Source organism: Cervus canadensis, chromosome 17 (genome assembly GCF_019320065.1).
Source record: "Cervus canadensis isolate Bull #8, Minnesota chromosome 17, ASM1932006v1, whole genome shotgun sequence".
In the NCBI taxonomy this organism is placed as follows: domain Eukaryota; kingdom Metazoa; phylum Chordata; class Mammalia; order Artiodactyla; family Cervidae; genus Cervus; species Cervus canadensis.
In genome coordinates this window covers 40,574,716-40,600,943 of record NC_057402.1, presented here as the reverse complement: position 1 = coordinate 40,600,943, position 26,228 = coordinate 40,574,716, and the positions used below count along the sequence as shown (strand labels likewise).

The following is a 26,228-nucleotide window of genomic DNA, read 5'->3' as shown; positions in this document are numbered from 1 at the left end:
GGGAAGGTTCAGAGGCAGGCAGATGGAACATTTGGTGGTGCTGGCGGGACTGGGAAAGGACCTGATGTTGATGGAGATGGAGAGAGGGGAGCGGCCTAATCAGGAACCTAGGTTTCTGGCTGGTGGAGCTGGGTGGCTGGGGTGCAATTTATGGAGGTGGGGCCACGCAGGCCCAGGCTTGAGGAAGACAACCCAACCCCCTGCAGTGGACACCTTAGGCTCCAGGCACCCACTGGAACTGCAGGGAGGGAAAGGGGTCAGCTGGTTGCATAAATGAGACTAAGAGTATAGCGATATCTAGACAACTCTAGATAATGGGAATCAGAGAGACTGCTGATGGAGAGACTGCAGGAAGTAGAGAAGAAGGTGTCTGGCATTGAGCCCCCAGGAGCAGGGGAGAGGGCTGGGGATGCAAGGTCTGGGAGGTAGAGGACAGACACAGTGTCTCAGGGGCCTGCTGAGGATCGTGTGTCCTTGATGGACTAGCCAGGTTGTGGGAGGGAGGTCAGAGGGGAGTGGACTGATGGCCCTGCCAGCTCATTTTTTTGTTTTGTTTTCAAAGAAAGGAAAAAAAAAAAAAAAGAAGTACCTGCTATTAACAATAAAAATCCCCAGGTAACCTTTGTACAACCTGGGGAGTGGCCACTGGATCTCATGATCAGGTTATTTGCTGGACTTTTATGTGGATTTAGAGCCAAGTCCTGAGGAGTTGTAGACAGCCAGCTTCACCCCCTCCACCTCCATCCAGAATAGGGGTGGCATCAGGACCTTCTGGAATGGGTTCCTGTGGACGGGGAGGGGCCTCTGGGGAGGTGTGGGTGGGAGGAGCAGGGCAGGGCACAGCCTGGAGAAGGCAGGGCTGAAGTGGGGGTGCCCAGGGAAGGTGGGGAGGGTGGGGCTGGGGCGACGGGGCAGCCTGGTCTGGGCCTCAGGAAGTGGCTTCGGAACTAAGAGCTGGTTTGCTGCTGGGTGAGTCTCTGTTTACTCAGTGGCCCTGCTTCTTGGGCCAAAATTAACAGCAAAGGCCACAGTGAAATGGTGATTTGCGGACCAATTTAGCTGAAAGAAACCGCTGGTCTCATGTGTCTATTTAGAGCAGACGCCTTGCGCTCGCTCTCATCCAGGGCTGCATGGGGCCCACACGTGGACTTGGTTTGACCCTTGTATCAGGAGGAGAATTTGCTGCTGTTATTAACTGCAAGAGAGGTCCCCGTGTGAAAACCTTGACCTCTGGCTGCCCTGCACTGCCCTGAGGATGTGGGGACTCCGGCTGACAGACCTCCCGCACAGCTGCAAGAGGTGGTGAGTCCCCCCACACAGGAGACAAGGGGAAAGTGCTCTTGAAGAGGGGACAGCAGGACAGGGAAGAATGACAGGCCTCCCCTCTCTGCTGTGATGGGCACAGTGATGCCTGCTCAAATCTGGATGCATTTGGGGTGGGGGCCATGTGGAGACCATGGGCTCCCTCAATGTGGTTTCACAGATGAGGAAACAGGCAGTGGAGGGGTTAGGGCTTTGGTAGGGACTCTGGAAGGTGATGGTTGGATGGCATCACTGACTCAATGGACATGAGTTTGAGCAAACTCTGAGAGATAGTGGTGGACAGAGAAGCCTGGCATGCTGCAGTTTATGGGGTTGCAAAGAGTTTGACACGACTGAGTGACTGAACAACAACTGGGAAGTTAGGGGGCATCGAGACATAAGACACAGTGACATGGTGAAGCCACAGGCTTGGCCAGTCTCTTGGCCAGGTGGCTGGCCTGACTTCCCTGCATGGCTCTGTCTCTCATCACACATCTGTCTTCTCTGGCAGATTCAAAAAATTTTCTCCAAAATGGGCAGATGCTTTTGAGGTCCTCCCTTTAAGGAGGATAGAGAAAGAACTATCTCTATTTTGAGTAAAAAAAAAAGTTGTAATAAGATTTTGCTGGCACGATCTAGCTGTGCAAGAACCAACCTTGAGGTATAAATGTCGAGTTCAAGATGGCAGCCACAGGTAGCTTATGGAGCATCTTAAATCTGGCTGGTCTGAGTTGGGATATGCTGTGAACTTACATGTAAAACAGCAAGTTATCATTTTCCATGTCTAACACTAGACCTTAGAAAGAAAAGTGGGGATTTCCCTGAAGGTCCAGTGATTAAGACTTCACCTTCCAATGCAGGGGGTGTGGATCTGATCCCTGTTTGGGGAGCTAAGATCCTATGTGCTTTGTAGTACCGTCACCCCACTCCTCCAACCCCAGAAAAGAAAGAAAGAAAAGAAAAAGTGTTTGGGAGGATTTTCCCAGGTGGCTCAGTGGTAAAGAATCTGCTTGCCAATGCAGGAGATGCAGGAGAAGTGGGTTTGATTCCTGAGAAGATTCCCTAGAGAAGGGAATGGCAACCCACTTTAGTATTCTTGCCTAGAGAATCCCATGGACAGAGGAGCCTTGCAGGCTACAGTCCATGGTGTCTGTGGACACAACTGGACTGTTGTTTCTACACAACAGTCAGACACAACTGAGCTACTAGGTATGAACGCATTCAAAAACAGACAAAAAGTAACTCACTAATACGCTTTTTATGTTGACCACTTTTTGAAATTATCATATTGGGGATATATTGAGTTAAATACGTTTTTATATTTCACTAATTTTTTTTAACATGGCTTATTTTTGTTTGGATACAGCTACTCTACAATGTACAATGATGTCTGGGGACAGATCTCTCTGCATATTAATATATCCCTGGTGACTGTCTTTTTAATGGAGGTGTTTAAATGCTGAACACCATTAATCTCTAGGTCAGGGACGGGGTCTCATTAGTCCTCTGGATGAGGGCTTCTATTTTCCCAGATCTAGAACTTTAACACACACACACAAACGTGCACGCATGCACACAAAATTATAGGACATCTTTAAAACATTTTCAAACAAAGCAAGAGAGAATTTTCTAAGAATACCTAGTGCTCCAAGTCAAGAGACCTGTAAGTTAATAGAAAGTCTGCTTTGTTTTCACTTAGTTCAAAATAGAGACCAACCACTTAAAACGTCCGCACATCTTTCTGTGCCTTGTACTTATCAACTTTGCAAAGCAAATAAATGAAGTTTCGAAGGAGCCAAACCCAACACAAGCCCTGACTTCTGCTGAAAAATAACTAATAAAACATAAACCATGACAGCAAATACCCTCGGTACTGGTTGACATTTCCTGTTACATTTTCTGGTGCCTAAAATACACGGCAGGGAATGATCACTGCAAATGCCATGAGCCAAAACTGCTGCTTGAGGGGCTTCCCTGGGGGTTCAGTGGTAAAGAATCCTCCTGCCAACCTAGGAGACATGGATTCGATCCCTGATCCGGAAAGATCCCACATGCTATGGAGCAATGAAGCCTGTGCTCTAGAGCCCAGGAGCCACAATTATTGAAGTCTGTATGCCCTAGAGTCCGTGCTCTGCGGTAAGAGAAGCCTGAGCACCACAACTAGAGAGTAGCCCCCACTGGCCACAACTAGAGTGATACCCACACAGCAGTGGAGAGCTATCACAGCCATAAATAAACAAATCAGATTATATATATATGTATATATATATATTTTTTAAATGCTGCTCAATACCTTGCAAAATGTAATTTGGTAAACATTCCCAAAGACAACCCTTTCCCAAAATCAGACCTGTATTACTAAGGTCCTCTCCCAGAGAGACCAATCGTCCCTCTTAATTCCTCCATAAATACTTACCTCAGACTCAGCAAATCTGTCTTGTCTTTTTTCTCCCAACCTCTCTCCCTTCTTTTATTCCTGTCTCCTACCCCTGGTCAGCTGAGAACAAATCCTGTGAATATTTTCAATCTTCCCCACATTCCCACTATTTTTGTTAATATTTGCTATAGTTTAAAAATTTTCTGGTAACAAAATGAAAATGTATTCATTATCGAATATTGTTAAAGTAAAAGAAAAAGAAATGTACAAAGGAATAAATAAACATCACACATACAAACTGCATTTAAAATAATGGCTAGTATTTCAACGTATTCCTTGGCTTTTTCCAAGAATAGATAAGATGTGTGTGTGTGTGTGAGCGTGTACATGCATGTGTAATGGAAAATATGATTATCCCTGCTTTGTCATTATTCACTCTTCTCTGTCGTTTAAAAAGTTAATACATTACAAAGACTTCCCTGGTGGTCCAGTGGTTAAGACTTCACTTTCCAGGGCTAGAGAAGAGAATTTTATCCCTGGTTAGGGAGCTAAAATCCTTGATGGCTCAAGGCCTAAAACCTAAAACATACAACAGAAGCAGTATTGTAACAAATTAAGTAGACTTTAAAATGATCCACATAAAAAAAAAAGACTACATTTTACCTTGTAGATAGACCATGATTATGTGTCCAGTCCTCTATTTCAGCATTTGGATTGTCCCCTGTGTCTTACTGTAGTAAATAGCGCTCTATAAATGTTGGCTTATATTTACATTAATCTGTCAGGATTATTTCCTTAGGACAGATCCTTAGTTGTGCAGTTGTTGGACTTGGGCGTGTGTGCATGCTAAGTTGTGTCCAACGCTTTGTGACCCCATGGACTGTAGCCCGCCAGGCTCCTCTGTCCATAGGATTTCCCAGGCAAGTATACTGGAGTGGGTTGTCATGCCCTCTTCCAGGGGTCATGCCTTCCTCCAGGGATCAAACACACATCTCCTGGGTCTCCTGCACTGGCAGGTGAACTGGCTTCTGGAAGCCAACTCCCATTTCCCACCTCCCGTCCCCTAGCAGTAAGAAGGAACCTCCATCTTCCTTCACAGCCAATCAATCTTTCTGCCGAGGTTTTAACTAATGGCTAAAATGTCAGCTGATAAAGGCTTACAGGGATATCCCAGCCAAGAGGAAGACACACAGATGCACATTCTGCAGGAATCAGGGGACAAAGGTAAGATGCTAGGGAGTGAAGGCCAGGAGGCCAAGCCCTGGAGCTGGGGCTTCTCAGCAGAACCCCAGCAGCTGCATTTAGACATTGGAGCCTGGTGGTGGCCGGTTCCATAGGCTTGTCCCTTCAGGGAACATGGATTCACTGGCCCTTCCCACATGACCTTGTTCAGCCATGCGCCACAGGAGAGGAGCTGGAGGCCCCAGGAATCTGAGTCCTACACCTGCAACACTTCCCCATGCCTGAGCTTACCTGTCACAGCGCACCTGCACTCCCCCACACCTGAGCTTACCTGCCCCAGCACGGGGCCAAGAGGGTGCAGCTGACCTCTTTCCGCCGCCTCCTCTGGCCAGGCAGGAGGCTGACTGAGGAGGGCCCACCCTTTAAGAGGGGGCGTCCACATGAGGAGCTCGTGAGCCCCCATACTGAGCCCTCATGATCCCCATGAGGCTTGTGACCTCGCTTCAAGGCCCAAAAAGGAAGCCACAGCCCAGCCCACCCCACCAGACTGTTCAATGTCGATGCCACAAAAGCAGCCTTGGGGTCTGGGGAGGCGGGAGGAGGGGAGCAAGAACTTTCCCTTTGAAGTGACCCTTCCTCCAGCAGCCCTTCCCAGCTAAAAATGTCAGCACTGTTTGCATAATTGAGACAATTGGACATAACTGGCTCTTTCAGCAGGCTCCTGGCTTGAAGGCAGTGCCCTAATTACCCTAATCCTTTGAAATCATCTGAGGCTGGGCCAGAGGTCGAGGTGGACGTGAGTCCCATGTGACTGTCAGCCTTCTCTTGGTGCTCCTGAGCCCCCAGGTCCCCACTCCAAGCACAGCCCGAGCGATCTATGTCCACAGTCACCCCACAACTACCGTGATGAGAGTTTCTGAGGTTTGCTGTAATGATTAGTCCAGTGATCAAGGAGATCAAACAGGTCAGTCTTAAAGGAAATCAACCCTGAATATTCATTGGAAGGACTGATGCTGAAGCTCCAATATTTTGGCCACCTGATGGGAAGAACTGACTCATTCTGAAAAGACCCTGATGTGGGGAAAGATTGAGGGCAAAAGGAGAAGGGGGCGGAAGAGGATGAGATGGTTAAATAACATCACTGATTCAATGGACATGAATTGAGGAAAGAAGAAACCCGAGCCCTGAAATTCTCCCCACCATGGCCTTCCACACAAGGAACGCCTCCCCAACAGAGGAGGCTGCAAGTCTCCTCAGCCTGGGTTCCCTCTGTCATCACAGAGGAGCCAACAGAGATACAGGCAGACTGGACGCAAGGGGCGTTAGGGGAGTTCACATTTTATAGATGAGGAGACTGAGGATCATATGAGTCAGGAGGCTGTTTGCCCAGACATTGTGAGAGGCAGGCAGGACCCTAACTGGCCCAGGCTGTCAGGTCCCCCCTGTAGAGCTCCCGGGACTGCAGGCCAAGCCTGGGACCAGCCCCCACCACCAGCTGCAGCAGGACGTAACCACACCTGGGGGATGCCTAGGGGCTTGGGGAGCCTCTGAAGTTTGGAGGTGGATGCAGGACTGTGTAGGGGGCCTGGGGAGGGGAGGTCTATCCTTTGCTTTCAGCAGCTTGTCTTGGGTCTCTGCCCACTAAAGGTTGATGGCTTTGTCCCAGCAGAGTGAGTGCCGGGGTTGGGTAAAGTGTGACTCCTGCCAAGCTTTGCCCATGCACACAGCCTGGAATGAGTCGGCAGTGCCTGCCCTGAAGCAGCTCTGGCCTGGCAGCAGGGTTATGTACCCTGTAGACCACACCCCTGATGGGCTCACAGCTTTTAGCAGGAGTCTTTCTGGGCAGAGGGGGCCGCTGCAGGTGGCTGTAGGTCTGACTGCGTGGCTTGAGGCAGAATTTTGGATGCTGGGCACTTCTGGGGCATCAGGAATCAGACTGGAGCAACCAGGGAGGCCTCCTGCCTTCCCTGTGGCTGCCTCTATGGCCAGCCCCACCATGGCTGCAGAACCATGGACCAGCCCCATCCCAGCCAGCCAGTAAGTGGCTCACCAGTCAGTGGACACGACTGTCACTGGTCATTTAGGCCCTTCTCAGGATCAGATAAGATGAAGAGAATAGGATCCCCAGACCTCTGCAAGCCAATGCCCATCCTCCCTGGGGCCGGCATGCTGAGCCCAGCCCCCTGGGACTGCAACACGGTGCCCAGCCCCCACGTGCAACACGGTGGCCCCAGTCCCATCTGCCTGCTAACTGAGAACATAAAACTTGGCCCGTTCAATTTGAGATGAAATCTAGCATAAAACACATGAAATGGCCAAGACTGGTGATCATATTTTTTACTGATTGCATGTTGAAATGATATTTTGGATGTTTGCAGTTGAATAAAACATTATTTTAAAAATATTGTTAATATTTTAATATATTCTATTTTAATATTTTAACTTTCAATATGATTAATCCTAGGAGGAAAATATGAGTAAATTTTATGTACAGTTTGATTCCAGCTATAAAAATATACTTAGAGAAAAACGGACCAGAAAGGAACATGATATGCTAACAGGTTATGTTAATAAAAATATATGATTTTTATCACATATATTAATTTATATAATATACATAAAAGAAAATTCATCATGAGTTCATACTGATAATTTCCCATTCAGATTTAAAAAGAGTGATTTTCTTTAAAGTCCTTGATTTTATATTTATGTCTCTTTTTCTTTATGCTCTCTTATCTTCAGGTCATTGACACAGTTTCTCTTTTGCTTTACCTTAGGTAAAGTTTCAGAGCAACAGTATTACTGTGACCCATAAATTACTGAAAGCGGTTTAAAATGTTGTTTTATTTTTCTTTTTGGTCTGAGGTATATCCCATCAAGGACTTCCCAGGTGGCTCAGTGCTAAAGAACTCACCTGCCAATGTGGAAGACAGAAGAGACACCAGATCTATCCCTGGGTCAAGAAGATCTGCTGGAGGATGGCCTGGCAACCCACTCCAGTATTTTGCCTAGAGAATCTCATGGACAGAGGAACCTGGCCGGCTATAGTCCATGGGGTCGCAAACAGTTGGACCCAACTGAAGGGACTTAGCACTCACACACACATATCCCATCAGGGTTTTCACATCACCTAAAATGATTCTGCCTTGTGTGGCTACTCTGCAAAAATGATACATAGTTGGATTCACTTATGGAATTTTCCCCTGGGTTTTTAGACATTGACTTCTCAATTTAATTTTGTTTTATAATTATATAAAATGATTACATTATTGCAAACTCAAAACTGCAAAGGTTTTTTCAGAAGTGTCTGACTACTATATCTATTTCTTCCTAAAGTTTATTTAAAGTGTAAAGTAAACTTTAAAATATTTTTTGTTTTAATCTTTCTCATTCTGAGTATTAGTATATAATATTAATTCTGTGTCTATACAGACACATGTATTTTTTTCATGGAACTGATAGAGGACTTTATACACTTTTTCCCACCTTGCTTTTTGTACTTATCTTCTCCACTTTTGGGAGGCATTACTTAGCCGTGTCTCATTTCTTTTTTGTAGCTGTGTAACCTGAATCCGTGAGTGAATGCATGAAAATTGATTCAACCAGATGGACACTTGGGTGAGTTTTGGTCTTTACAAATCACCGAGCAGCAAAAAGCCTTGCCGTGTGTCCTTTTGTATTTTGCCAGTCATCTCTAGGCTAGTTTCCTAGAAGTGAGATTATTGGAATTAAGGTTAAATGCACACGTAATTTTGCTAACATTGCAAAGTTTCCCTCCATAGAGGTTGCTGCTGCTGCTGCTAAGTTGCTTCAGTCGCGTCCAACTCTGTGCGACTCCACAGACGGCAGCCCACCAGGCTCCCCCGTCCCTGGGATTCTCCAGGCAAGAACACTGGAGTGGGTTGCCATTGCCTTCTCCACCATAGAGGCTGCACCATCTTGCATTTCCACCAGTATTTTATGAGAATTGTTTCCCCACAGCTTTGTCTATAGAATGTGCTATTAAACTTTTGGATTTTTTGTCCATCTTATTAAGAAATGGTGTCTTAATAAGAATAGTTTTCATTTCTTGCAATGCTCTTATCCAGTTTTATTGTTTGTTTGCTTGTTTTTTATTTATTTATTTATTTTTGTTTGCTTGTTTTTTAATCAGGATAATCCTGGCTTCACAGAATGACCTGGGAAATGTTTCACCTTCTATTTTCTGTAAGAGTTGGTGAAAGATTAGTATTAATTCTTCTTTACAAGTTTGATGGAATTTACAAGTGAAATCATCTGAGCCTGGGGTTTTCTTTGTGGGAAGTTGTAAAGTTAATAGTTCAAGCTCTTTGCTTTTCATAAATCTACTACGACTTTTCTGTTTCTTCTTGAGGCAGTCTCAATAATTTGTATCTTTTCAGGAATTTATTCATTACATCTGGGTTTTTATTTGTTGGCATGTAGTTGTTTATGGTTTTCCCTTAAAATTATCCTTTTTATTTCCAGAAGATCAGTTGTGGTATCCCGTCTTTCTCTCTTGATTTTACTAACTTGAGTCTTCTTTTTTTTTTGTTTTTTCTTGGTTAGTTAACTAACTTATCAATGGTGTTTATCTTTCCAAGAAAACAGCTTTTGGTTTCATTGATTTCTTCTATTGTTTTCCTATTCTCTATTATATTTCTTTCTACTCTAGTCTTATTTCCTTCCTTCTGCTTGATTCAGGTTTAGTTTGCTGTTTTTTTGTTTTTTTGTTTTTTTGTTTTTTTGTAGTGTTCCAAGGCTGAAGATTAGATTATTGACTTGAGGTCTTTCATTATTAATACAGGTGTCCAGGGAGGGGTGAGAAAGCCCTGGGGAGTGTCAAGTGCTCGGGCCAGCACTGGCCATTTGTGAATCCTGACCTAGAGGCCTGTTCCAAAGGCCTTCTTCTGAAAGTCTCATTTGATGCTTGACTCATACCTGCTCGACAGACTATACTGCTCCTGGAAATGGCTGCAGGAGTGAGCATCTACTTTCCATATTTCTGAATTATTTACATACATTTTAAAACCAGGTAGTGTTGACTTATGACCTATGACCCCATTGGCAGAATCTTTGAAACAAAGCTGAAGTGGTAGATTTATCAAACAAATACATTTACTTTGTAAAAATTCACATGTCATCAAACAATACCTGTACACATGAGGAAGGTCAGAGTGGACTTGAAGGCCTTTGATACTGCGATCAAGGATAGTCATAAAAATAAATGGAAAACTTGATCAGGCAGAGACTGACAGATCCATCAAAACCTTTGATCACCATAGACTCTGACTCCATGGCTCTGGAAATCTTCCACCAACTGTCAGAAGAACAAGGAAGGTTTTGCTACTTTGGGGAAAGAAGAGCCTTAAACATCTGGGACACATGCCTGGGAAGCTCACCCCTCTCCGTCTGAAAAGCAGAGGGTCTTTCTGGTGAATCTCAGGGGCCACATAGACCAAAATGCATAGGTCATTCTCCAAAGGGTGCTTCTCCGATCAACAGTTGAATATTGGCAGCAGCCTTTTCGCATCCCCTCCTCCTCTCCATATGTCTCTAGACTGGTGAAGACAGAGCTCTGGTCATTATTCAGTGGAGGACACAGCCCAATAGAGTCCAAATGGACAGCAGCTTCCTATCTAATCCTGGGTGCTTTCTCTTCATTTTTCCTTTTTCTCTTCTCTTTATTTATTTTGGTTTCTCAATGGGTTATGTTGCAATGTTGGCAGATGATATGTCCTGGAATCACAAGCACATGGGCAAAAAAAACAACAACAACCAAACATTGACTGTATTTTAGTTTCCAGAATAATCTCTGCAGTAAAAAGAAAGCTGGTGATTTTGTGGTGGAAATGACCAACTGCCTCAGAGCTTTGTAGGAGCCTCACACTGGTGCAGTTGTTGTTGTTGTTCAGTTGCTGAGTCCTGTCCAACTCTTTTCAACCCCACGGACTGCAGCACACCAGGCTTACCTGTCCTTCACTATCTCCTGGAGTTTGCTCAAATTCATGTCCATTGAGTTGGTGATGTTATCAATCCGTCTCATCCTCAACCACCCCCTTCTCCTTTTGCCTTCAGTATTTTCCAGTGAGTCAGCTCTTCGCATCAGGTGGCCAAAGTATCGGAGCTTCAACTTCAGCATCAGTCCTTCCAATGAAGATTCAGGGTTGATTTCCTTTAGGATTGACTAGTTTGATCTCCTTGCAGTTAAACAGGCCCTCAAGAGTCTTCTCCAGCACCACAATTTGAAAGCATCAATTCTTTTTTTAAAAAATTATTTATTTTAATTGGAGGCTAATTACTTTACAATATTGTAGTGGTTTTTGCCATACATTGACATGAGTCAGCCATGGGTGTACATGTGTTCCCCATCCTGAACCCCTCCTCCCACCTCCCTCCCCATCCCATCCCTCATGGTCATGCCAATGCACCAGCCCTGAGCACCCTGTCTCATGCATCAAACCTGGACTGATGATCTGTTTCACATATGATAATATACATGTTTCAATGCTATTCTCTCAAATCATCCCACCCTTGCCTTCTCCTACAGAGTCCAAAAGTCTGTTCTTTACATGTGTATCTTTTGCTATCTCGCATATAGGATCATCGTTACCATCTTTCTAAATTCCATATATATGCATTAATATACTATATTGGTGTTTTTCTTTCTGACTTACTTTACTCTGTATAATAGGCTCCAGTTTCATCCACCTCATCAGAACTGACTCAAATACCTTCTTTTTAATAGCGGAGTAATATTCCATTGTGTATATGTACCACAGCTTTCTTATCCATTTGTCTGCCTATGGACATCTAGGTTGCTTCCATGTCCTAGCTATTGTAAACAGCGATTTGATGAACATTGGGGTACACATGTCTCTTTCAATTCTGGTTTCCTCAGTGTGTATGCCCAGCAGTGGGATTGCTGGGTCATATAGCAGTTCTATTTCCAGTTTTTTAAGGAATCTCCACACTGTTCTCCATTGTGACTGTACTAGTTTGCACTCCCACCAACAGTGTAAGAGGGTTCCCTTTTCCAGCACACTCTCAAAAGCATCAATTCTTTGGCACTCAACTTTCTTTATGGACCAATTCTCACATCTGTACGTGACTACTGGAAAAACCATAGCTTTGACTACATGGACCTTTCTTGGCAGTGATGTCTCTGCTTTTTAATATGCTGTCTAGGTTTGTCATAGCTTTCCTTCCAAGGAGCAAGTGCCTTCTAATTTCATGGCTGCAGTCACCGTCCATAAATCCAGGAACTGGGGCAGCCAGTCTGGGCACAGGAGAAGATGTGCCTTGTGCTTCTGGGGGCTGGTTTGCTCGTGGCTGGAGCTTCTGGGAGTCCTCAGGAGAGAACACTTTTCTGAGCTGGTTTTTCTTCTCATCAAATTCCTGATGGCTAGTTAATCTGCAAACCAATCAACCACATGTAAGAAGACCCACCGCATCTCGATGGTGGAATCGCCACATGTCTAATTCCACGATGTCATCTTCTGCTCTCTGGTGGGACTGAGGAGGGCTCTTCTTACAAATTCTGAGCACTGGTGGTTAATGCTTCTTCAACCTTCACTCTGGAACAGTGGCACATCTCCCGAAATGTGGGTCCAATTATGTGGAAGTCAATGTGACCTTGTCTTCCTTTGAGATGTCTGTGTTTCAGAGGAGACGTTTGGACAGGAACCATGCAAGAAGTTGTTTTGCCTCCGTCTGACTTTGTTTATAGCAGCTGACTGCAACAGCACAGACTCGCTGGGAGATAAAAGAAGGAACTTCAGCCTTAGGAAGCCAGCTGTGCCTTCTCACTGCTGGGCCCTGAAAGATGCCTTGGACACACACACATTCTACACACGGGGCTTCCCCTGGCTACCTGGCACCCTGGTTGTTTCTACCTCATACATTGTTGGAAAGGAAGTGCTCATAATGGTCTTCATCAGCCTATCTCCTACCAGCCTCATCTCTTCTGAGCAATGCTTCACAGCTACTAAAATTTGGGTTTCACCCAATTTGGTTGCAATAATCAATGAAGAAAAAAAATGCACCAAAATAAAAATTTAGGAACATCCTGTAAATCTCAGTAATGCTTCAAACAAAACATTCTGGGAATCAAATACTCATTGTCGCTTGAATCATGTTTCCATTAACAGTGACTCTTTGATTTTTAATTGTTTGATGAAAATCCCCCAAAAAGTATGTGAAAAACAGGCCCAGGCAGGATGCTCTGGAGGAGGGTGGCCAGCGTGAGAGCATAGAGCTTATGGTCTGTAAGGTTCGGTTCTAGATACAGCAAGAAAGATTCCCGCATTTTACTTTTAAAAAAAATTTTAAGTAGACTTTAATTTTAAAAACAGTTTTAGATGTATAGAAAAATTGAGAAGACAGTATACTCTGGACACAACTGAAGCGACTTAGCAGCAGCAGCAGCATACCCTGGATGGGAGGGGGATTGGGGGAGAATGGATACATGTATATGTATAGCTGAATCCCTTCACGGTTCATCTGAAACTATCACAACATTGTTAATTGGCTATACCCCAATACAAAATGTTTTTGGTGTTAAGAAAATAAAACGTAAAATAAATAAAAATAAAAAGAGAAAAGACAGTATAGATAGTTTCCATCTCCCCTATACTCTTTAATAATATTAACACATTATTATGGTCCATTTATACTAGAATATAAATGTATATATGTTATATACACTGTTTTTGTTTTTGTTTGTTTAATTGCTAAGTCCTGTCTGGCTCTGTGTGACCCCTTGGACTGTATCCCGCCAAGCTCCTCTGTCCATGAGATTTCCCAGGCAAGCATACTGGAGTGGGTTGCCATTTCCTTCTCCAATACATTATTCTGGTAGCATATATACAACTTAATGACTAAACAACAACAACATATACTATGGTGCGTGTGTGTGTGGACAGTCACTCAGTTATGTCCAACTCTTTGTGATCTCATGGACTGCAGCCCGCCATATTCCTCTGTCCATGAGATTTTCCATGCAAAAGTACTGGAATGGGTTGCCATTTCCTTCTCCAGGGGTTCTTCCCAACCCAGTGATCAAAGCTGTGTATCCTGCATTGGCAGGTGGATTCTTTAAAACTGTGTCACCTGGGAAAGCCCCATATATTGTGGTATATTGTTACAGTTAATGAGCCAATATCAACATATTATCACTAACTAAAGATTATGCTTTATTCATATTTCCTTAGTTTTTTTTATTTTAATTTATTTTTATTGGAATATAATTTCTTTACAATATTGTGTTAGTTTCTGCTGTACAACAGCATGAATCAGCCATATGTATACATATATCCCGTCCCTAGTGATCCTCCCTCTCACCCCACCCCCTCTTCCCACTCCTCTAGTCATCACAGAGTACCAAGCTGAGTTCCCTGTGCAAAAGAACCAAACAACCCAATCAAAAAATGGGCAGAAGACCTAGATAGACATATCTCTAAAGAAGACATACAGATGGCCAAGAGGCACATGAAAAGGTGCTCAATATAACTTAATATTAGAGAGATGCAAATCAAAACTACAATGAGGTATCACCTCACACCAGTCAGAATGGCCATTATCAAAAAATCTACAAACAGTGAATGCTGGAGAGGGTGTGGAGAAAAGGGAACCCTCCTACACTGTGGGTGTGAATGTAAATTGATACAGCCACTATAGAGAACAGTATGGAGTCTCCTTAAAAAACTAAACTTACGTTCTTTTTATCTAATTCCTTTCTCTGTTCCAAGGTCTCACATTATGTTTATTTTTTCCAACTTTATTGAAATAATTAACACACAACATCGTGTAAGTTTAAGGTGTAAGTGTTGATCTGATACATTTATAAATTGCAAAATGATTACCACAATAGTATTAGCTACCATCTCCACCCTCTTCTTATATATATATATATTTTGTGTGTGTGTGTGTGGTGAGAACACTTAAGGTCTATTTTCTTCCCAATACACAGGCATGTGACTCAATATTATTGCTCTAATCACCACTCTGTACATGAGATACTCAAATGTGTTCATCTTAAACTGAAACTTTCTACCTTTCAATAGCTTCTCCCTATTCCTGCCACCACCCAGCCCGTAGTAACCACCACTCGGTTTCTCTGAGAGCCTAAAAAAGCTTAACGTTTAAAAATTCCACACATAAAGGAAATCATACATTGCCTTTCTTTCTCTGACTTATTTCAATTATTTCACTTAGGGTGATGCCCTCCAGGTCTGGGGGCAGAGGGGCGGGGTTGGGAGGGGGGAAAATCACGGGATTTCCTTCTTCTCAGAACTGAATCTCTCTATTTTTTTCAGGTCACCATTTCTCTCCCAGTTGATTCAGAAAGCAAGCAAACAACAAACAACGCTGGCTATGAGATTGTTAGCAATGAGTCCGAAATTTCCCTTAGTGCTGGAAAACTTTGCTAGCTGAGATTTCTCTCCCCATCACACCCAGTTCCCTCCTCCCAAGATACCAATTAAACTTTTTTTAAGCCCCTGAGATGAAGAGGAATATCTCTGCTGTGAGGAGTTCCTAATTCAGTGATGCTGCTCCTTAGAGAATCAAGTCTGCCCAGGAATAGTCTTCCCTAAACTTCTAAACTGGGCTCCTCTGAGACTAGACATCCTCAAAAAATGGTCCCACATGAACTAACTGAGACCATTTTGCAGACTGTATTTTCCTTTTAGAGATTCACATGTTAGGATGTGGAAAGGCTCTGAGAAGTCCTACAACTAATAAACGTCTTTAATTTTACATAACCCGGTGTTCTCCAAACTTGTTGGCCCTTTATCCCCCTTTTTCTTCTGAAGTAACTCCAAGTGTATCTCAGATCCAAAGTCACAAGGGAGGGTTTGGGAAGCCCCCTCCCCAGGTACCAGGAGCTTAACCATCTGGGGGGCTGATGACTGTTCTGAGGCAAACTGCCCCCCTCCCAGGTCGCTCTGAAGGTCTGGAGATGGGATGCTAAGAATCCCTGTAGAAACCTCCTTGGCTTTGATGAGATAGGATCATCTCCCAGTATGGATTCTGTCTGAATCACTCCCACTGTCACCCACCTTCAGTTGGGTGACAAGAATGGTACCTGACGAAAGTGTCCCAGCTAAACCAGCTGGAAATGGAGGCAGACCCCTGCCCTCTCAGACTCCAGGGTCTGCCCCCTGAACCCCCTGCCAGACAGGGCCTGGAGAGTCGGGGGCAGAGGGTGGTCTGGGGACTGTCCCGTGGCCAGTTGTCGCGCTCAGCATTCTGTGCAACCCTGCCTCTGTGGTCCTGCTCCCACCCCATCAGACCAGGCAACGCTGCCCTCTCTGCAGGGCTCTAAAGCTCGCCCTCCTTCCCTCCTTCTCTTTCTTTCCCTTGACATTTTATCCAGCACATTTGTGGAGCACAGGCCCCACTTTCTGTCCTGAGCTCCACAAAGGGCCGACTTCTCCAGCAGAACACACTCCTTCCTGGGTGGTCCAGCCTGGGAACTCTGTGTCCTTCTTGGCTCCCTAGTACCTTCCATCCCACCTGGGATGGGAGCGACTGTGCACAGGCCAGTGCTCCCTGCCAGACATGATCCCCCGGCCTGGGGCGTCGTCATAGCGCAGGAGTCCCTGTGGGCCTGATAGGAGTTCTCCTGAGTGTTAAATGCCCTGCGGGCCCTCACAGGGGCTACCAGCTCTACACCATGGCTGTGCTCTGGGCTCCTATTTCTCTGCTGCACCCGCACTGCTGCAGCCCCTCCTGGGGTGCCCTCCCCAGGGCCCTACTCTGGGTGTGTTCTTGGAGTCTCTATCCACACCTGGCAGCCTTGCTGCCAAAGCTCCTCTGAGGCCCCTGCCTGGTTCCATTGGCTCTGCTCTACTGGGGGCTACCCTCACCTGCCTCTGGGTCCCCATCTCTGCCCCTCTGGGGAGCTGCAGGAGGCCTGGGGTGTTTCCCATTCTCCCCCTGATCTGTGGTGCCTTAAGACACCCAAACCAAGTGAGGACACCAGTCCCCAGATGCAGAGTCAATGGCATCCAATTAATGTCTTTGCTGTTTCTAAAGAACACACATAAAATCACTTTTATTTGTTGTTTAGTCGCTAAGTCATGGCCGACTCTGCAACCCCATGTACTACAGCATGGCAGGCTTCCCTGTCCTTCACTATTTCCCAGAGTTAGCTCAGACTCATGTACATTGAGTTTGGTGATGTCCTCCAACCATCTCATCCTCTACTGTTGCCTTCTCCACCTGCCCTAAACTGTATATAACATAAAATTTATAATTTTAACCTCCTCCAGTCTTCTTGTCTTGTGTAAGTGGGAGAAGAAAGCTGAGAAGCACTTGTGAAGGTTGGCGCCCAGGGCACAGGCTCACTAAGACTGAGACCTGATCTTAGGGTAACAGAATGCTTCTGTACACCCACTGGCCCTCATATCTTCCCACCCACCGCAAGAGAGCTCCTGTGGAATAGAAGGGCTACAGCTGGGAGGACCACGAGGCTCAGATGCTAAGGACTCTCAAAGGAACTCAAAGACCAAAAAAAAAAAAAAAAAAAATACACTAAAAAATACACTGGATGAAAGTAAAGCCTCAGACATCTAAAACCACAGTAAAGAGCAAACACAGTGTAACAGCTAGCCAAATAAATATAAAGCCTCCAACTAAAGTCATACGAACCTCAGTTCTCATTATCCGATATAACATGTCTCACTTTCAACAATTACACGGAGTGCTGAAAGACAAGGAAAAATAGTCTGAAGAGACAAAAGAAACAACAGAACTAGACTCAGATTCAGCAGAGGCTTTGGAATCATCAGACCAGGAATTTTAAACAACTATGATTTTACATTAAAGGGTCTAATGTGAAAAAAGATGTCAAGCAAAAATAGAGGGGCAATACATGCAAAGAGATGAAAACTCTAAAAAAGAATCAAAAGAAAATCAAATCGAATGCACTATAATAGCAATGAACAATGCCTTTGATTGGCTCACTGGCAGACTAGACACTGGAGAAAAGATTCAGTGATTTTGGAGATGTCAAAGGAAACCTTCAGTGGGGGAATTCCCCAGCGGTCCAGTGGCTAAGACATTACCTTCCAATGCAGGGGCTTTGGGTTCAATCCCTGGTCAGGAACTAAGTTCCCACAAACAGCAACTAAAGATCCTTCATGCTAAGACCCAGTTCAGCCAAATAAAAATAAATAAATAGATCTTTTTTAAAGTTACAAATACAAGACAAGGAGAACACTTGAACACACAGAGGGAGGACTGTGTCTACAGTGGGTTCTGCAGTAATGGCCTGAGTCCAGTCCACTGGTCTGTTTGCCCTTGGGAATGTGAAACAGGGCAGAGCCAGCCGTGACCCATTCTGCATGGTCACAGTAGGGTCCCTGTGATTTGCATTGTCTCCAGTCATCCCACAGCCCTGGTGTTTGTGCTTCTGTGGGCGCCCAGAAGATGGGCTGAACTGGCGTGTTATTCAAGGGGACCTAGATTAGAGGTAAACATATACTGCTGGAGTAGAAGTGGGCGACAGAGGATGACATGGTTGGATGGCATCACCGACTCAATGGACATGAGTTTGAGCAAGCTCTGGGACATGGTGAAGGACAGGGAAGCCTGGTGTGTTGCAGTTCATGCAGTCACAAAGACTCAAACACGACTCAGAGACAAAACAAGGCAAAATCTGTGGGATGCAGCAAAAGCAGTGCCGAGGTGGAAATATATAGCCTTGATGCATTTATAATTAAAAGGAAGGAATATAAAAAATGAATAGTCTAAGCTTCCATCTTGGGAAACTAGAGAAAGAACAAATTAAGCCTAATACTAGTGCAAGTAAAGAAATAATAAAAATTTGAACGGAAACCAATGAAATGAAAAACAGAGAATCAACAGAGAAAATAAATAAAACCAAAAGCTGGCTGCCGGAGCCAGTGGTTCCCTGCTTCCAGAGCCTTGGAGCCACCGCCGAGATGGATGTGGAAGGCGGCTGCCCCCTCCGGAAACCCCACTTGGAACAGGATCAGGGCTCAACAAGAGGCCAGAGGTGGCTTCATGCAGCAGCCCCAGCCGCCCATGTAGGCCGGAGCTGTGCAGACTCAGCTCTCTGCTGCCCCCTCCTGGCCTCCTCTACAGCCCATCTGACCGCAGTCGGAGATCTGTGTGGCTCTAAATTGCCAAGTACCTGAAGCAACATGAAATTGCCGCTAGTTGGCTGGTTTTGACCCATACAGATGGCAAAGTTTCAGTGGTCCAACCTCATGCGATGGACTAGCAGGGTCTTATAAAAAGGAATGGAGGGACATGCGTAAAAGGGTAGGGTAAAGGACATGGGTATAAAGAACAATCCTACAGGGGATGGGGGAGGGATAAATTGAGAGATTGGAACTGACATGAGCACTACAATGTATAAAATAGATAACTAGTAAGAACCTGCTACAGCACTGGGAACTCTACTCAATGCTCTGTAATGACCTATACGGGGAAAGAGCCTTTTTTAAAAAAGTGGGTATGTGTGTATGTATAACTGATTCACTTTGCTGTACACCTAACACAACATTGTAAATCAACTATACTCCCCCCAAATTTTTGAACATCTTCCCCCGCCAAAAACAAACAAACAAACAAACAAAAAAACAGGACAATTGTGAAGTACAACTTTAACACTTGCTCAGGAGGGGCCGGGAGTTTGTCAGCTCTCTGCGGTTCGCTCTGGGGGCAGTTCAGACGTTGGCATAGAAACTGACTGCCTGTGGGGAATGAACGGGCCAGCGAGAACAACATCCACCCTCCTCCCCCGCGGACCAGGAAGGGGGAGGAGGGAGGGTGTGCTCAGTAAGGGCAGCAGCCAGGCGCCCCTGGGCAAAGACAGGCAACTCACTGTTCTGGGGAGAGAAACAGCGGCCCCTCCTGTGAGGACAGGCGGGCGGGAACAGCTGACATCTGGGTGGGGCGCCTCTCCTGGCCCAGAGGTTAACCAACATTAGAGGATGAGTGAGAGCTGCCTTGGGGCAGTGAGTCTTGGTTGCAGCAGGCCAATTTGGCAGAAGGGAAAGCACATGCCAAATGCAGTCAGTGCCTGGTCTGGTGGGAACACTGGCTGGTGCCAATGTCCAGAGCCCTCTGAGCTTGAGTGTTCTCACCTGTGGTTTTAGAACACAAGCACCTGCCTCCTACACAGGCAGGTGGTCACAGGCAGGGCTGGGCTTCAGCAGGAATGCACTTTCAGATGGGAAAACATCAGGATGCCTCTATACAGGTTAGGAAATAGTCATTGTCCAGAGCTGCCCAGGGAGGCAGGTGCCCGAGTGCCTCCCCTGGGACCCTGGGCACTTCTCTATGACCCAGCAGCTGAAGGGTTAATGCTGGGCACACCTGAGACCGCGGGGACCTGCCTAATGCCCTGCCTGGCATCTGATTTGTCTGCACTGATCCTACTATTTACAGGGTCCTGGTGAAATGCAAATGGATCACATGCAGAAGAAAGACATGTAGATGATGCAGAGGCAGAATGCTCCTGGTGTTACCACTGGTGCGTCCTGAAGCTGTCCAGGTGGGGCAGGAGACCTGTGAGCCCAGGCAAGAGACAGTGAGAGGGTACTTGGGACCCCAGCACCAGGCTCCCTCCTGGCCTTCTTTCTGCTCTCTCCATGAGTTCAGAGCCCCACCTCTGTTATTAGTCAGCTTTTAGTATTTCTCAGATGATGGCTTGGCCGCTGTCCTCAAACAGTTGTGTTAAAATGTAAATGGATGAAATACTCCCTGCTCCCAGCATAACCCAAAGTGATGCTCGCGGCCAGGCTTAGCTGTGGCACCCGCTTTCCTGGGCTCAAGGGTTTATCCACAGCCATTAATCACACGAAAGCAGATACTAAGGAGCATTAGCCCTCCAGCTGCTGTCCTGCTTCCCAGGCCATTACTTGGATTACCCTTGAACTGCACCCTCACCCCCATCTCGGGTTTGCTGGGACCCTGCAGCCCCCCAGGTGGGTCCATGACCCCCACCACCCACAGCTGCCTGGCCTCCTTCGCGCTCACCCTTTCTCCCATGGCCAATGAGGCTTCACACAGTATTAGGATGGCCACTGGGCAGCAAATGCACACTCCCAGATCTACAGCCTCTGCCCTCTTTGCTATTAACCACCACCAGCAGCATTAAAAAGCACATATTCTTCCATGGGCCTGAGGGGATAGGAGACCCTGGGGAAGGAGGTGTGACTGGTTGTAGCATCACTTTCCAAGAGAGATCTCTGGCTCCTCAGGTTCCTCCCAGTGGGCCAGGGGATTCAAGTGCGGATACATTTTGTTCCTTTTTGGTCCCAGAGTCTCTTTAACCACAGAGGGACTGGAAAGGCTGATGGTGGGAATCTGGCTGCAAAAAGAGGCAAGGAGGGGACTTCTCTGGTGGACCAGAAGTTAAGACTTCGCCTTCCAGTTCGGGGGTACAGGTTCAATCCCTCCTCAGGGAGCTAAGATCTCACATGACGTGCAGCCAAAAAACCAAAGCATAAAACAGAAGCATTATTGTAACAAATTCAATAAAGACTTTTTTAAATGGCCCACATATTTTAAAAAAAGAAAACTTTAAAAAAGAAAAAAGGCACTGAAAGAAGAGAATACCAAGGAGTACAGTGTAAATCAGATCCCATGGAGGGCTCGTCTTCCACCACAGAGCCCTCCAGGCCCAGGGAGACCCCCTCACCACTCAGGCTGCAGTTAGGTGGAGCTAGGACACCTAGGTGGATGGAGCCCTGCTCTCTGGAGCAGTCACTCTCGTCAGACTGTGAATAAACTTGCAGATTCGTCATGTAAAGAGGGAAAATTAAGGGCGTGGCTGTCACAGATGGAATGTCTGAGGGAATGAATGAGTGAGGCTTCTGAGAAGGGCAGCCCAGGGGAGTGGACAGCCAGTGAAAAGCCCTCAGGTGGCAGGACCAGTGGGCCGGAGGAGAGGAGCACTGTGTGTGGCTGGAGAGCTGAGGGGGATGGGGTGGGGCTGGGTCCTGTGGGGCAAGGGAAGCCCAGCCAAGTCCAGCAGGTCACGTTTTCTGGACCTAGGTTTCCTCAAATTATTTGGGCTGATTTCAAGAGTTTTAAGTCATCTACATCCCCAAACACAAAGAAACATGTTCATTTTGATCCCATCTTTAGAAGCAAACACTGATAAAACCCCGAGATACGTGTATTCGTTCTGTGTCCACAGACTCTACTGTCTGTTCACTGGAGCACAGTGATCATGATGCCGTGTTATACACACATAGCAAGTAGACAGGGAAGAGGAGGAGAGAAAAATGAAAGACCCCATTACGGGTACATATATATGGATGAAATACCCAGAAATGCAAGATAGACTTAGCTCTAGATCTGCTGGCTTACAGGGATGCTGCTGAAAGAGTACATGGGCCGCTAAAAGTGTGAGTGATGAGAACTATGGAATTCTGTTTGAGTAAAGATGGCTTCCCTGGTGGCTCAGAGGGTGAAGAATCTGCCTGCAATGTAGAAGAACCGGGTTCGATTCCTGGGTCAGGACGATCCCCTGGAGAAGGAAATGGCAACCCACTCCAGTATTCTTGCCTGAAAAATCCCAGGCACAGAAGAACCTGACGGGCTACAGTCCAAAGGGTAGCAAAGAGTTGGACATGACTGAGCAGACACATACACACAAAGATGATTCCATCTGCTAACCCCTCCATGTGTGTGTACTTTCCAGTCTGAATGTGTAGAAGCCAGTGGGGTACCAACCACCTGCCAATTATCTCCAGAGGGTGGGAGGGAGCAGGGTCTTACACTGCTTCCTCTGGATGTGGGTAGGGGAGGATGTGGGTGCTGACAGACTCTAGGATGTTCAGGGGAGCAGGCGGCCCCAGTGACTGCGACACTGGCTCTGTTTCCCTATGTGTTCTCCTAGCCTGCCAGGGGAACCTACTGTCTTACTTGACAGTATGAAATACATGTCACAGCACCATGTAAAATTAGAAGGCACTGAGGCATTGCATCGTTCAAGCCAGGGATTCTTCCAAGCCCATGGAAGAATGTGAAATCCAGTCTAATCCAATGAGATGCAACTCAATCCCCCTCCCCTTCCCCCCTGCCCAAATTCCAAATCTCAGTCTTCTGGAACGTTTTTCTTTTACTACTGAATCAAAAACCTTCATAACAGATCAAAGCTGACTGCAGTAAAGTTATGTGTATGAATATGTGCTTAGTCACTCAGTCGTTTCCAACTCTTTGCGACCTCATGGGCTGTAGCCCACCAGGTTCCTCTGTCCATAGGATTTCTCAGGCAAGAATACTGGAGTAGGTTACTGTTTCCTACTCTAGGGGATCTTCCTGACCCAGGGATAGAACTCAGATTTCCTGCATTGCAGGCAGATTCTTTACCGTCTGAGCCACCTGTCCTTCAGGCCTTGGTCAGTGCCTCCTTCCCTGGGGCCAACATAGAATTGGAGCCCCTGCCCTGAGGCTCTGCCCCTCCTGCTGCTGTCTTGCTTTCATTAGCTGGCACCTTATCTGGGTGACCCTGCTGGATGTCTGCCCCTGATGGCAGTGTTGTTTTCTGATTTGCCATCACTGGCTCCTGAGCTCCAAGAGGTCCCAGCAGCTTGTAGCAGGGCTAAGATATGCTTGCTGGGGAAGGATGGCATGCACCTGGCTTTACTAAAACACCATGGTGGGTTTGCAGAGAACAAAGAATCATGACATACTTGCACCAACAACTTCCTAGCTGATCATAATGGGGTTTTGTTTGCCTTTCAGCCAGTGTTCTAAAAGTTAAACCTGTAACATGTTACAAATTGTTGTTGTTGTTATTGTTTTTAATGTTATAAAATGTATAGAAAGTAAGGAATTTTCTAGAAAAGTCCCATGCAAAACCAGCTCATCTTACTGATGAGGAAACCAAGGCCCAGAGAGGTTAAGTGGCTTCCCTGTGGTCACACAGCAGAACTAGGATTTGCACTGAGGCCTCCCCAGCTCCAGGCTCTTTTCTAGCATTCTAGGCTGCTCTGGAGCTGAAGGTCAAGCGTGCCAGCCAGGCCCACGGTTATACCATGTGATACCTACTGCTCAGGGTCACATGCACCTTTTCCAGACACTTACCTGCATTCAAAAGAGGAAATGTGTCCCAGGACACAGAGGGGCTGATGTGGGGAAAAGTATGACTTTTCTTAGCAGCTGGAAATCTCTTGGGGAGGGAATTTTGAAAGGGGCCAGGGGAGAGGGGCTGTGGTTCCAGGGAGGTGGGGGTCATCTGAGCTGCCTTCTAGGGATGGGGGTTCTGGTGAAGGGCTTGGTTTGTTGCTTGATCTGCTGTGTGCAGTGAAGCACAGGCCAAAGGGTAAGGGGAGGTCAGAGGTCACAGGGCTGCCACTGTGTCCCCAGCCTTCCCCTTGAACTGCTCCAAAAATGGTGACATGAAAAGGGTTTTCATGAGGTGCTCTGAGTTAAATGGAAGTTTCTTTCATGCAAGACTTATCAGAACCTTTAATATGGCGGTGTGCACTGTAAATCTCTAACAAGGGACTCCTTGGTCCCTCTGGTTTGGGGGCTGCTGTCTTCAGGCTGTTCTTGATGTTAGGCTTCACAGGGTCCTCTTGGGGGTCCTGAAGCAACAGGACATCTTGGTTGCCTACAGTCCCTCCAACCCGTCAGAGATTTTGACTCAACCTTGTGATGGCTCTCCTTCGCTCTCAGGCCGACTCAACAAAGCAACCAAATGTTTCCCCACCGGCCTTGCCAGACTCCTCCTGGAATGCACAGGGATGCCTTCCTTGGAATGCCTTCCAAAGGTCTCTTACTTGGCATCCCCTTTACACTGGGGTGGGGGTTGGCCTGCCAGAGTCATACCTCCCCCTGAGTATTTGCCCAAAGCAAGGGTGGCAGGCTGGTTGGACAACACAGCAGTCATGGTGGGCTCTGGCTAGGTCTCAGCCCCTGTCCAGCCCAGGGGTGCCCCTCAGCCCAGCCTGGACCCAACATCAGCCCTGGAGGCCTGTAAGCTATCAGACAATGTCAGACCTGCTCCCCTCTCCCATATCCCACCTCCAACTTCCTCAAACACAGATCCTGTAGCCCAAACCACTCCCTTTGGCTCCTGTCTCCCAGGCAGCTTCTTTCCGGAGCCCTTTCTCTGATACTGTGGGGAGGGGGAGTGGCAGGGGGAAAGAGGGGCAATGTCCTTTGAGCAAGTGACCCTGAGCCCATTCCCTGCTCTCTCCCGCCCCCTGGGTTGGATGGCATCACCGACTCAATGGACATGAATTTGGGCAAACTCTGGGAAGCCTGGCGTGCTGTAGTCCATGGTGTCACCAAGTCAGACACTACTTAGAGACTGAACAACAACTCCCCCATCCTGGCCCCTCAGAGTGGAAGAACCAGGCCTGTGACCTTTCTGCCCCTGGGCTAAACGTGGGGGCTACCGAACAGTGAGGAGTCCAAGTGAGCCAGAAACTAGGACCTGCAGGCAAGTGGCGACCCAACAGGCCCCAGAGAGGGGCTGGACCCACCATCCCTGGGAACACCTGTTGTCACATAGGTGAAGGGTGACTGGACTGTCCACAGGCGGGAGGCCCCTGTGGCACCTTCTCCAGAACTCAAGGGCTCTCTGCCACATCACCCAGGCCCTTCTCCCTTGGGTGGCTGCCTGGGGAACTCTGCTCAGGTTTGAACATGGGGTCGGGCCTGTTCCTGGGGCTGGGGATCCCCAGAACTCCATATTCACACAAAAGGGAACTCCCCTGCCCAGTTCAGATGCTAGAGAATCAGGTACCACACCGCCTGGGGAAAGACAGGGCCCAGATTGAGTCTCCCCAGCTCAGCTCTGCTCTGAGAATCTTCCTCAGCCTCAAAGGGGACGAGAGCCCCTGCTCCCTGGGGTGGTGGCAGGGATTAAAGGGGTCGTGTAGTCTCCTGGACCCTTGTACTCAAAGTGTGGCCTGAGCATGGGGCTGTAGATCACAAGGGCTGCAATGAGGGCTACGCCAGTGCAGCAATTTGAAGGAATCAATGGATGTCTGTTACAGTTAATAATTTTTTAAAACCTTAAGGCTTGAATTTTGTATGTCTTTTTAAAATTTCATCATTTAATAGTTCATTTGTATTGCATTCTATGAAAGTATCAGTCTATAATGGGTTGAAGATGTAACAAAAATTGGCTGTTCACAACAGTCAGATTTCAGGTTTTGTCCCACAGATGATGGGGCAGCCGTGGACAGACGGGTCGTGGTGGGAGTCTGTTACCTCTACAGCCTTCATGACAGAGGAGTGGGGAGCTGGGCCCCTCCTGCTTGGGGATGGGGATGGTTTGGATTTGCATATGGAATTCTGCTGGAGGAGGAAATGGCAACCCACTCCAGTATTCTTGCCTGGAGAATCCCATGGACAGAGGAGCCTGGCG

General features: G+C 46.7%; 1 long non-coding RNA gene across 1 annotated transcript; it reads left to right on the top strand.

The window, feature by feature from the left end:
* Positions 1 to 874: 874 nt before the first annotated feature.
* Positions 875 to 7,790, top strand: LOC122419614. Its single transcript, XR_006262936.1, has 3 exons — positions 875 to 1,302; positions 2,325 to 2,511; positions 7,727 to 7,790. It is a non-coding gene; the product is annotated as an uncharacterized LOC122419614 (long non-coding RNA).
* Positions 7,791 to 26,228: the final 18,438 nt, after the last annotated feature.